We start from the raw sequence: 14036 nt of genomic DNA on the forward strand, positions 1-14036 counted from the left end.
CACCGCGCCTCATTCAGAGCGATTGAAAGCTGGTAGCAGATGAATTCAACAAGTGAAACGTAGTTAAAATAATTCATAATCACAATACTGAAACTAGGCTACTGAAATGAAATTGAATAAATAATGAAAAAATAAAACATTGCAATACAAACATTTACAGACGTACAGACGATAGCTCAGTGGTTAACGCAACAACACGAGCTTCGAGGAGCTTCAAACGACCCGAGATCGAATCTCAATGTAGCATACATGTTGTTAACCGATGTTGGCCAACAGCGTTTATATTTAACCTTCTTGATGCTTAAATAGCTAACTGTTTATAACTGTTTACTTATTTAAAGTCAAGAGTTTTGTTTAATTATTATTACAACATAAATTTGCTACATTCCTGGAACCGCAGTGCTGCACAAAGGACCTAAACTGATGAAGGAAGATTGTTAGCCGATTGCATCAGAAAATGAAAATGAAGAAGCACGTCTTTAGTCTGCTAAATTATTGTGTAATGTAAAAGAACACTAAAATTACTTAAGTTTGAAACCAAGTTCGAACATTTCAAGGTTTAAATAAAGCAGGGGTCTCAAACTCGCGGCCCGCGGGCCATTTGCGGCCCGCGGGGTGATATTTTGTGGCCCCCTACTTGACATTAAAGTGTAATGTTAGTGCGGCCCGTCGTTGCGTGTGCCGCGTTTTAAATGGGCTACCTTACGTTGGGTTTGTTGTCAATAGTTGCCATAGACAACCGCGAAGTACAAACATACTGCGCGCCTGGAAAAAATGAGCGCGTCGCTTCAATTATGAGCGCGCTTGCCGCGCACGCGCACCTACATTTGAAATAACGAACTTGAGCGCGCAAAATATGTGAGCGCGATATGTGAACGGCCCCTTGTCGAGCTACCACCAATCAGGCCGCGAGCTACTGGTAGCTCGCGAGCGACGTGTTGGAGAGAGACCCTGCTCTAAAACAATGTGAGAATAATCATTTTGAGCTTGCAATTTGTGTCCAACAGGTTGATAAGAAGGTTTGCTTTGATTTGTGCAGTCAGTAATTTGCCTGAGACACTATGCATGTGTAGAAAGAATTCAATAAGACGGGCAGACATGACTGCAAATATTTGTATTTCAAAAGCAATAATTGTTTTTCTAAGTATATAATAAAAGGAAATGTGCCTTCCAAAAAAACATTCAATATCATTAATGTGTTGTATAAAGAAAATAAAAAGGACATAAGCAAATATAAATATTACAAATATGTGTTATAGACAAAGAAAGTTTGTAAAATGAACTTCAACTGTCAGAAGGACAGCTCATGAAGAACCAATCATGTACAGAAAGGAATGTTCAAATTCAGAGGAACAGTTCAGAAGAAACGTTAATAATAAAGATTGAGAAGATTGGATCAGTTGTGCTCCTTTTTTGGAATACTTGAATACTATTTTTGTGGAATACTTGATGCGGCCCAGCCTGACCCAGACTCTACCTCCAGCGGCCCCCAGTTAAGTTGAGTTTGAGACCCCTGAAATAAAGTGTCGGGACAGTTTTTTTTTAATTTAAAACAGGGTTGCATCGGGTTTAGAGTTTATTTCTTTTGCGATGCAAAATAAGAAACACTAGGCTAATCTTATTATTGCGACATTTTAAATTTGTATTGCCAAAGAAATGACAGCTATATTAAACAATTAAAACAGTAGGCCTACAAAACGAAAATTGTCCAAAGCAACATAATTAAATTAAAACATGCGTTTTTCTTTGCCTCTCTCGCGCTGAATCTCTTTTTAACAAGTTTATTTAGTCTCCCTCACTCTCCATATGAAAGAGGAACATTAACACCTTTGTTCAGCAACTGTCCCTCCAACCCCCCACCGGCTATCGGAGTCTGAGGCTGATTTAACACAAAGAGAAGTCGCAATTTACACTTAAATCGCTATTCTAGACAGTGTTGATAATGAAGGAATTAAATGATTTAAGTTACATGTAGCCTAGTGATATTTCTGTCATAAAAGTTTATTACTAAATATTTCATTATTTCAGTAATTGAAGAAATAAAACTGGTTTGGGCCAGCTTTTTCCAAGCAAAACTAAATATAATCTGAAAAAACGCATGTTAATTTGTTGTCATGAACAAAATGTTCAACTCAGTATTAAAGTCTACAGGGATCTTTGGATCCTTTCAACCAGGCATGCAATTTGTGAATTAAGTTTTTTTTATTTTTTTTATTATTCAAATAAATATCGAACCACGGTGCTTCGTGGTAATGCTGCTAAATTAAATAACATGTATTGAATAATTATGAACTTAAATGAAACAATATCGCAACATTTCGACAAATACATTATTTGATCTGTTTTTACATTTTAATTCAGGGCGATTTAGCCTGCTACATTTAATTAGAGCGAGATTTTCACCCTTGTCATTTTCTCATTGGGAAGCGCTTACAGGCTACATGTTTGAGTACATCCTCTGTACCTCTCGTTTTCATATGGATTACATAATCAGATAACATTTATTAGCCTGAATATTTAGACATTTAAAGGCTTTAGACAGAGCCGATTTCTTATAGTGACTAAGCTGAAGTGGCTTTCGGTTCATTTTTGTGACGCGCAGTTCCCGGAGACAGAGACGACAGATAAACTTTTGTCGTTAGCAAAAGTTCGAATAAAACCCGACTTTAGAAAAATGCACAGGGCCACTCGGCGTGGTCTGCCAAAACACTTAATTATAAACTTCAATATTTCATTCAAAATAATCTCAAAACGCTTTGTGAAATTTTGAAAAGCCGTGCATGCATTAAGGCCACTTGAACTAATGAACAACTGAAACGCTGGTTTTGATTTTATTGTTTGTCGTTGTTTAAACGTGCTTGTTGCATATCTCTATTTTATATTTGATATGGTCTATTGGTGAAGTAGCCTATAGCATTGATTACTGTGGAGGGAGGGGTGTGGGGATTCAAATAATTCAGCAGAAGTAGGGATGTTTAGACCAGAAGGAAATCCCCGTCCCCCCTGGCAAATCACACTTTACTTAAAACCATGTTTTTAAAAACTCTAGGTTGTAGGGAATCAAAATAATAATAATAATAATAGGCCTAATAAAAAAAAAATATATTTATAAATAGGCTATATATGTAAAATTACTTTTTTTACAGAACTGCTTTTGAAATTACGATTGGTAGCCTCGTACGATTGGTACAGATGCAACGTCGTTCTGTTGGATGCTATTGTTCCTAGTGTAAAATGGAAATGCATGGTAATTTTATTTTATAAATATAAGCAAAAAACTGTATGCTGTAACAGAGTTTTAGAGCTAGACAAATCTCTCTGCATTAATAAATATAAAATTTCCAGTAGACCATGTTTGATCGGGATTTGAACCCGTGTCATCTTGAAGATCGAATCCTAAGTTCTACCGCTCGGCTATGAATTTTCTCACTGAGGATATGCCCAAACGTTTGTTTCTCACATGTGCAATAAAACGTTTTGTCGTTAGCCTGTGAGTGTAGGCCTACTTTAGCCTACATGAATATAAGTAGACCTTTTACAGTTTTAAAAGATGATATCTTATCTGTATGACCAACAATTACGCAGTAAGTTCTTTTAGCTGTTATGAGAAAAATAAATCCAAATGAACGCGCCGCCGCGTTTGTCAAACTCTAATTCAACATGCCAGAATAAAGCCAGATTTTAGAATAATGCATAGCCACTCGGCGTGGTGTGCCAAAATACCCTAATTATAAACTTCAATATTTCATTCAAAACCATCTCAAAACGCTTTGTGACATTTTAAAAAGCCGTGAATGTATTAAGGCCACTGGAACCAGGATCGTAACGGAAACGCGCTGCATGTCTCAATACAGGAAGCGCTGGTTCAGATTGTATTGTTTGTTGTTTAAACGTGCTTGTTGCATATTTAAAAATATATGTTTAAAAATAAATGTTTGTTGTAGGCTTATTTGTAAATTACCATAACTTGTAGAATTTCATCCTTACTGTTAATTGACATTAGCCCCACTTACGTTTTGCTAAATGTCCCTTTGCGCCACCTGGCGGTCATTTCGCGAGCGACTTTGAAATGCGACTGGTTTATTTTTATTGTATTGGTCTACTTTAAAAAATAATACTTTATAAGACATTTATGGGAAAAGACTATATTCTTTTCAAGATGTTTCCAACTGTAACTTTGAACCAATTCTGTAGACTGGCCCATATAGCATTTGACCAGGATTTGTTTCCAGGTATGACTAAAAATGTGCTTTTGGCTTTCATTTATATTTTGATTGTTTGTATATATATATATACGTGTGTGTGTGTGTGTATATATATATATATATATACACACACACACACACACGTATATATATATATACAAACAATCAAAATATAAATGAAAGCCAAAAGCACATTTTTAGTATATATATATATATACATGTAGGCTATATATATATATACAAGAAAGAATGCAATTACAATATATATATATATATATATATATATATATATATATATATATATACATGTAGGCTATATATATATATACAAGAAAGAATGCAATGACAATATATATATATATATATATATATATATATATTGTCCTTACATTCTTTCTTGTGTGACACCCCTGAATGAAAGGCTCATTATTATGCAGGGTCACTGTCTGAGAACCACTTAATTATTCATGATAGGGGTTGGGCCGTTCCGCCCATCCGCATATTGCCTTGGCAAACAAAAAAATGTTTTTCACAATTTAAAACAATCTATTGTTTTATGTGAATGATTAGGAAGGATGATTTTCAGATCATTTTGAAGCAAAAACTCTAGGCAACAACGTACATTAGTCAAAAGTCTTGTGGACTCATATTTAGTATGTTTTTTGTGTCCTTATTTCAAAAACTTTATTTTTTAGTTTTTTCAATAACCACGCATAAACAATATTCTCTCAAAAATACAAACATGTACATACATGTTGCTCACACATTATGGTAGTCCTGTTTGTGCTAAATAGAGTGTAATTTCACCTGTGCCATTAATATGTTTATAAGCAACTGAAAAAAGCACAAATGTCAGAGCATGTCAAAACATCTCAAGGACCCCAAAAACACCTTGGTCCCCAGAGGGTTAATGTCTTGAGGCCACAAGTTACTATCTTGAGGCCACGAGTTGCTATCTTGAGGCCACGAGTTAATATCTTGAGGCCACGAGTTGCTATCTTGAGGCCACGAGTTACTATCTTGAGGCCACGAGTTGCTATCTTGAGGCCACGAGATACTATCTTGAGTCCACGAGTTACTATCTTGAGGCCACGAGTTACTATCTTGAGGCCACGAGTTACTATCTTGAGGCCACGAGTTACTATCTTGAGTCCACGAGTTACTATCTTGAGGCCACGAGTTAATATCTTGAGGCCACGAGTTACTATCTTGAGGCCACGAGTTACTATCTTGAGGCCACGAGTTGCTATCTTGAGGCCACGAGATACTATCTTGAGGCCACGAGATACTATCTTGAGGCCACGAGTTGCTATCTTGAGGCCACGAGTTAATATCTTGAGGCCACGAGATACTATCTTGAGGCCACGAGTTACTATCTTGAGGCCACGAGTTGCTATCTTGAGGCCACGAGATACTATCTTGAGGCCACGAGATACTATCTTGAGGCCACGAGTTGCTATCTTGAGGCCACGAGTTACTATCTTGAGGCCACGAGTTACTATCTTGAGGCCACGAGTTGCTATCTTGAGGCCACGAGATACTATCTTGAGGCCACGAGATACTATCTTGAGGCCACGAGTTGCTATCTTGAGGCCACGAGTTGCTATCTTGAGGCCACGAGTTACTATCTTGAGGCCACGAGTTACTATCTTGAGGCCACGAGATACTATCTTGAGGCCACGAGATACTATCTTGAGGCCACGAGTTGCTATCTTGAGGCCACGAGTTAATATCTTGAGGCCACGAGATACTATCTTGAGGCCACGAGTTACTATCTTGAGGCCACGAGTTACTATCTTGAGGCCACGAGTTACTATCTTGAGGCCACGAGTTACTATCTTGAGGCCACGAATTACTATCTTGAGGCCACGAGTTGCTATCTTGAGGCCACGAGATACTATCTTGAGGCCACGAGATACTATCTTGAGGCCACGAGTTGCTATCTTGAGGCCACGAGATACTATCTTGAGGCCACGAGTTACTATCTTGAGGCCACGAGTTACTATCTTGAGGCCACGAGTTGCTATCTTGAGGCCAGGAGTTACTATCTTGAGGCCACGAGTTACTATCTTGAGGCCATGAGTTGCTATCTTGAGGCCTCGAGTTACTATCTTGAGGCCACGAGTTAATATCTTGAGGCCACGAGTTACTATCTTGAGGCCACGAGTTACTATCTTGAGGCCATGAGTTGCTATCTTGAGGCCACGAGTTACTATCTTGAGGCCACGAGTTGCTATCTTGAGGCCACGAGTTAATATCTTGAGGCCACGAGTTACTATCTTGAGGCCACGAGATACTATCTTGAGGCCACGAGTTAATATCTTGAGGCCACGAGTTACTATCTTGAGGCCACGAGTTACAATCTTGAGGCCACGAGTTACTATCTTGAGGCCACGAGTTAATATCTTGAGGCCACGAGTTACTATCTTGAGGCCAAGAGATACTCTTGAGGCCACGAGTTACTATCTTGAGGCCACGAGTTACTATCTTGAGGCCACAAGTTGCTATCTTGAGGCCACGAGTTACTATCTTGAGGCCACGAGTTACTATCTTGAGGCCACGAGTTACTATCTTGAGGCCACGAGTTGCTATCTTGAGGCCACGAGTTAATATCTTGAGGCCACGAGTTAATATCTTGAGGCCACGAGTTACTATCTTGAGGCCACGAGTTACTATCTTGAGGCCACGAGTTACTATCTTGAGGCCATGAGTTGCTATCTTGAGGCCACGAGTTACTATCTTGAGGCCACGAGTTGCTATCTTGAGGCCACGAGTTGCTATCTTGAGGCCACGAGTTGCTATCTTGAGGCCACGAGTTGCTATCTTGAGGCCACGAGTTAATATCTTGAGGCCACGAGTTACTATCTTGAGGCCACGAGATACTATCTTGAGGCCACGAGTTACTCTCTTGAGGCCACGAGTTGCTATCTTGAGGCCACGAGTTAATATCTTGAGGCCACGAGTTACTATCTTGAGGCCACGAGTTACTATCTTGAGGCCATGAGTTGCTATCTTGAGGCCACGAGATACTATCTTGAGGCCACGAGTTACTTATCTTGAGACCACGAGATAGTTATAATACATTTTTTTGACAAAGTGGGACTAGGGGGGCTCCTTAGTTATGAGCTTTAAACTGTCCAGTAAAATAAATTATATCAGTTTAAAGTTTAAATAAAAGTCACACTCTGTCTCTCTCTCGCCCAGTGTCGCTCGCGGAGTTCGCTTCGCTTTTGTCCAGTCCGGCGCCTCATAGACAGACGCGGTGTGTGTGTGTGTGTGTGTGTGTGCGTGCGTGCATGTCAGAGAGACGCGTGAGAGACGGAGGGAGAGCGGGGAAAGGAAATACAACGGAAAGAATACGCTGCGTGTTTTAAATAGCGTTAAAGAAAATGAACGAAGCGCAATATGTGGCGGCCGGAGTTGATTTTGTGGCCGCGAATTAGTCTATGTGTGGGAAACACTGCATAAAAGTCACGTGCGAACTGCTCGGCTCGGCACTGAGGGCTTATAGCGCCGAGTTTCTTAACTTTTTCGCCGACGAAAGCAGAGCCGCGGAGAGCCGCTTCTTCTTCTTCTTCTTCTGGTGTTTAATGGCGGATTGGCAGACCAACATAAATGGTGCATTCCCGCCACCTACTGATCTGGAGTGTGGAGTATAGTACTTGGCTTTGGAAGAAATGAGAAAAAAAATAATTAAATTCTATTTATTATTCCTGTTTTATTTAAATATCTAAATATTAATTCATGAATTCTTGATTGGGAGAGCCGCTTCGCCATGCTTTCATTGTTTTGATGCCGTCATTGAAGCTGAAATGACGGGAGGGGTTGTGTCGCCCAGATTTGCTTCCCCCGGTCTGCATTTTCACCAGACATGCACGTTCTTCTCCCACGCAAAAACAGAATTTCAATCCAAATATGTAAAATTCCACGAAATTCCGCGTTAACCCTAGATTCCGTGTTTATTTGCCAATTCCGTAATTCCGTCCGCGATTCCGTGATCGCGGAAATCAGGGCCCTACATATGAGATCGATTCATCCACTCTGTTCTTCATCAATAATGCTTGCATGTGCAATAACTTTAGCTGATGCTTTCTTATCAAAGTAAGCAAACTGTTGCTTTAAGACACTTTTCACACATGTGTATTTCTGTGGAAAATTACACTTTAGCGGAAGTTGAGGTGCACTTGATAAACATCAGGATGTGAATTATCAGAAATAAAGTGCTAGATGGTCGCATGATTTAACACTTATAGATGTGCAGTTATTTTAGATGTTGGTGGAGTTTCACTTCATTTTACTACAGAGCAGCTTCACATCAGCTCATCTGTCATTTTATAACTGAAGCCGTTTTGAAGAGTTTGTCTTTTCATATTTGTGGACTGAAAGTGTTGAAGATGTTACGGATTGTTTTGTTCAGTTTGTGTTTCTTTTAAATATGTTTTTATGGCTTCATTTCTGGTTCCATGTAATAAATGACTGGTTAAAATAGTCAGAGAGGATTAACATTCACTGTTACAGGACAGCACTAACATTTACTAACATCTACTAAAGATATATGGATATACCAGTTTGCACACGCTGTGCTTCTTTTCTGTGTCTTTATTCGATTGAGTAAATGTTAGTTAATCCACAATAACGTTTAAGAAATCTACTAAAGACAGAAAAGTTTATACAGTAAATTAAACCTAGAACTTGTTACAACATTAAAGTTAGTGTCATTTTAGTTTTTATATAAATCTATATTTCATTTGTCATCTTTTGTCTTTGTATTGCTGCAGAATATTATTAATATCACATTTAAATGAATTAAAATTATTTTAGTGAAGCTTCATCAAACCAACATCAAGTGATTTTAAAGCTTTGTGAAAAACTCTGTTCTTCAGGTGTGTTTGGTGATGACGATGAAGAGAAGTTTATGATGAAGGGAGATTCACTCACTCTAAACTCTGATCTCACTGAAATAAAGGATGATGATGTGATTCAGTGGACGTTTGAAGACACTTTAATCGCTGAAATCAATAAACGGGCCGACAGAATCACTGTATATGATGATGTTCTTGATGGGAGATTCAGAGACAGACTGAAGCTGAACAATCAAACTGGATCTCTGACCATCACAAACATCACTGAAGAGACTGGATCTTATTCTCTACAGATCAACGGTGTGAGAAAGAGAAAGATCAATATTGGTTCCTATGGTGAGGCTAAACACGTTTTTAACGACAACATTGAAATTAATTCATACACCATTTTGTTTATTTTTGTTTGTTTTATGATATTGTTTATTTCAAACTGACATTTTAAATTATTTAGTAAAACATTAAGGGATTTCACAGTATTAATCTGACAAACCGTTAGGTTACTGACGTAACCCCGGTTCTCTTTCTAACATTCGTTCGGTATCTCACTATGGGAACGCCTCTGGGCGTGTCCGATCGCGGAAGCACCAATTACACCACGTCTGCCAACTATGGCAGACCAATCGCTGTAGCGATCAGGGAGTCCCGGCTCCCTGTATATAAACGCAGCTACCTGCCGTTTCGTCATTCTCCGCATATCTCTTCTCCGTGCGAAAAGGCAAGGAGGGCAATGTTGTGAGATACCTCACTTCATGTTATCAGAGAACCGGGGTTAAGTCAGTAACCTAACGTTCTCTTTCTAACATTCGTTCGGTATCTCACTATGGGATATAGACAACTCCCGTATTGCCGATATGCTGACGAAGCAGACTGAAGAAGAGGGGATATAATAATACTGAATCATGATCCCAGACGGAAGAAAAACAGAATGATATGGGGACAGGTGCCCCCTTATGGAAACCATCTAAACCTCCTCCTGACTACTTACTCCCAAAACTGAGTGTGCCAGAGAGGGTTCCGTAACATCCAGTCTATAAAAACGGATAAATGTGTGCGGAGAGGACCAGCTGGCCGCCGCGCAAATTTCTTGAATAGAAATACCCTTGAATAGAGCCCAGGATGTAGCCATCCCCCTAGTAGAATGCGCTCTTAGCCCTACTGGTGGCTCTATATTCATGCTTCTGTAACATAAACCAATAGCCTCCACCACCCAATGAGAAAGGCGTTGACGGGAAATAGGTTTTCCCTTGTAAGAGTCAGCCCATGAGACAAATAGCTGGTTGCTCTTACGCAATGAGTGGGTTCTCTGTACATAACTGTACAGCGTGCGAACCGGACATAAACAGTGTAACCTCTCCTCTTCTGGAGAAGAAAAAGGAGGAGGATGAAAAGCTGGCAAATCCACTGCTCTTACGGTATCCGCGTGATCATATACTTTGGGCACGAACGCCGGGTTAGTTCTGAAATAAGCTCTTTGACCACCCGGAGCGAACTTCATACATGAAGGGTGAACTGATAACGCTTGTAGTTCACTCACTCTCTTTGCTGTTGTAAGAGCCAGTAACAGAGCCGTTTTTAAAGCGAGCAGCTTTAAGGCAATGCTATCAATGGGCTCGAACGGGGCTTTTGAGAGCGTGCTCAGGACCACAGACAAATCCCATGGCGGGACCAGCGTCTTTGATACTGGGTGTAACCTACGTGCACCTTTCATAAAACGACAGACTAGAGGGTGTTGACCCATGGTAGCCGAATCGATGCCTACATGACATGCCGATATGGCGGACAGATAAACCTTCACCATGGAAAAAGCTCTGCCTTTATCCAGGAGGTTTTGAAGAAAACACAGCACATCTGAAACAGAGCACAAGAACGGAACAATGTTCTTATCTGCACACCATTCCTCAAAGACTCTCCATTTTAGGTTATATAAAGAACGAGTCGAGGCCGCCCTCGCGTTCTGAATCGTCTCAATAACCCTTGGAGGTAATCCGGCTGCACACAGATTCAACCTCTCACGGGCCAGGCCCAGAGAGCTAACTTCTGAGGGGAGGGATGGAATATTTCTCCCCGTGCTTGTGAGAGGAGATCCCTGCGTGTTGGTAACTGCCAAGGCTGGTCGTAGAGCAGTTGCGCAATCTCCGCAACCCACAATCTCCCTGGCCAGTATGGCGCGATCAGAATCATTACATGTCTGCGCACCCGAACCCTCCGTAGTGTCGGCTCGATCAAGCTCAACGGAGGGAACGCGTACAGTAACACGTCTGGCCACTCGTGGGCTAGCGCATCCACACCCAATGGTGTATCGTTGCCGACCAGAGAGAAGAACAGGGGACATTGTGCGTCTTCGCGCGATGCGTAGAGATCTACGGCAGCCTGGCCGAATCTCTGCCACAACATGAGGATCACCTGGGGGTGGAGTCGCCACTCCCCGTACAGGGGATTCCCTCTGGACAATAGATCCGCTCCCCTGTTCATTATCCCCGGGACATGCGTCGCGCGTAATGACAGGAAGGTCCTGTTGCTCCACATAATCAGTTTCTTCGCTACCATGTGAAGCGTCTGAGAACGCACTCCTCCCTGTCGATTTATGTAGGCTATCACCGTCGTATTGTCTGTCCTGACCAATACGTGATGATCCTTTAGAAAATGCACGAAATGTCTCAGAGCTAGAAACACTGTCAGTAGCTCTAGAAAATGTATGTGCTTTTCTCTCAGTGCGGGAGACCAAACTCCTCTCACTGTCCTGCCCTCGAGCACTGCGGCCCAGCCTGTGAGCGATGCATTCGTCGTCACCACTTTTCTCAGTACGATCGGACCCAGAGGGCATCCTGTCCTGAGAAAAGACGGGACTCTCCAATGACAGAGAGCGCTCGTGCATTTCCGGTGAGACGCGCACTCTGCGGCTGAGGCGGCTCTCGGGGCGGATGCCCTGTGACGCTGTCCAGTTCTGAAAATCTCTCATACGTAACAGCCCCAGGGGAACCACTGACACAGTTGAGGCCATCAGACCTAGTAGCCGAAGACACATCCTGAAAGAGACTGATCTCCCTCGTTGGAAAAGAGCGAGGCAGCTGTGAAAAGTCTTGATGCGATCCTCTGATAGGAACGCTCGAAACGTCACAGAATTCAACCTGAGACCCAGGTAGACAATTTCCTGAGAAGGAGATAGACAACTCTTCGCTTGGTTTATCTTGAAACCTAATCTCTCCAGATGCGTCACTAGTGTGTGTGTATCGCTCTCTGCCTGCCGTTGGCACGGCGCGCAGATAAGCAGATCGTCCAGATATGACGAAATTCTGATCCCTGATCTCCTCAACGGAGTCAGGGCTCCTTCTACACATTTGCTGAATACTCGAGGCGCTAAAGCTAGGCCAAATGGTATTCACGTAAAATCGTACGCTGTGCCCTGATAGGCGAACCTCAGATATTTCCTGTGCGCAGGAAAAATATCTATGTAAAAATATGCGTCCTGGAGATCCACCGAGGTGAACCAGTCTCCTTGCCGAATATTTTGACACAACGTTCTGATAGACAGCATTTTGAATTTGTATTTTCTCAGGTGTCTGTTGAGGACCCGTAAATCCAGAATGGGACGGAGACCTCCCCCTCTCTTGGGAATCACAAAATAACGGGAGTAGAAACCCTTGTGGCTCTCTTCCGTTGGAATCACTCTTATAACTCCCTTTCTCATTAAAGAGGTTATTTCTTCCTCTAAAACCAGAGCTGCTTCCCCTTTGGCCACTGAAATTACCACTCCGTTGAACAGAGGAGGTTTTACAGCGAATTGAAGCCTGTATCCCCTCTCTACAGTGGTTAATACCCAGGGATGAACTGCGCATGCGCGCCAGTTCACTGCCTGAGCAGCGAGTGGGCCCTTCCCGTCTTTGCTCACTAGAGGTGCCGCAGCACACTCTAGCGGCAGAGGGGGGGGAAGACCGCTCCAGTGACGGAGTTATATTGGTCTTTATTTGTGATTGTTTTATTCTCTTGTGAACTTTTTCTCTTTTTTTCACATTCTGCGCCCTCGGTCTTAGACCTGGATGCGTCAGAGGAAAAATTATTTTTAAACAACTGCTTGTGAACGTTAGACCTTCTTCCCCTGTAACAGACCTCGAAGGTGGAGGGGGAGATGATCTCTTGGGGGGCACTAGCAGAACATTGGCCACATTCCCACACACATTGGACTCTGAACTGTCCACACAAACACTTTTCACCTCTGAAAACCTTCTCCTTTTCCCCGCGGGAGGGAGAGAGGAATCGTTCTGAAGGGATGGGACAGAGAAACCCTGGGTGCTGTCTCCCAACCCTTCCTGATGCAGAACTGACGTATCAGGTCGACCGCCTCTTTTTTGTTCCCCTGGGGGGCGGGCGATCGGTGTTTCGCTGCTGCGGCCGCGAAAGACTGTTTAGGTCTAACGAAACCTGGTTTTGGTTGTGGGGCCGTGTTGCTCGGCTGTTGTGGTGGGGCAGAGCGGGAAGGCTGATAATCTGGATGCCCTCCTCTGCCTGACGGTCTGAAATTCGGCCGGTTCGGGTGATAAGGTACAGCCGCCGGCTTTCTGGGGAGACAGACCTGGAAAGCTTCTCCCTCCTTCTTTCGCAGGTCACACTGCTGCTGCATCGCTGTTACTGTCGCGCCGAACATGGCTTTTGGATCTATCGGAGCATCCAGAAACTCTGCCTTCTCTTTTTCAGAGAGCCCTGACAAGCCCAGCCACAGCGATCTCTCACCCACTACTGCTAAGCCCATACTCCGTCCGCAACTTTGAACTGCTCCGCGGGACGTGCGCAGGTTCAAATCTGTGATGACACATATCTCCTCCCAGAGCACTGGGTTGGGAGATCCGGAATCCAGCTGACGACCCATCTCCTCTAAAAGCTCCGCTTGATAGGCTGTTAGGAGGGACGTCGCGTTCAAAGCACGGACGGACAGTGCAGTTGATTTATAGATCTTCTGAAAAACAGAGGCGGC

The sequence above is a fragment of the Rhinichthys klamathensis genome, unplaced genomic scaffold (assembly GCF_029890125.1).
Source record: "Rhinichthys klamathensis goyatoka isolate OS25496 unplaced genomic scaffold, OSU_Roscu_1.1 h1tg000614l_1, whole genome shotgun sequence".
Taxonomy (NCBI): domain Eukaryota; kingdom Metazoa; phylum Chordata; class Actinopteri; order Cypriniformes; family Leuciscidae; genus Rhinichthys; species Rhinichthys klamathensis.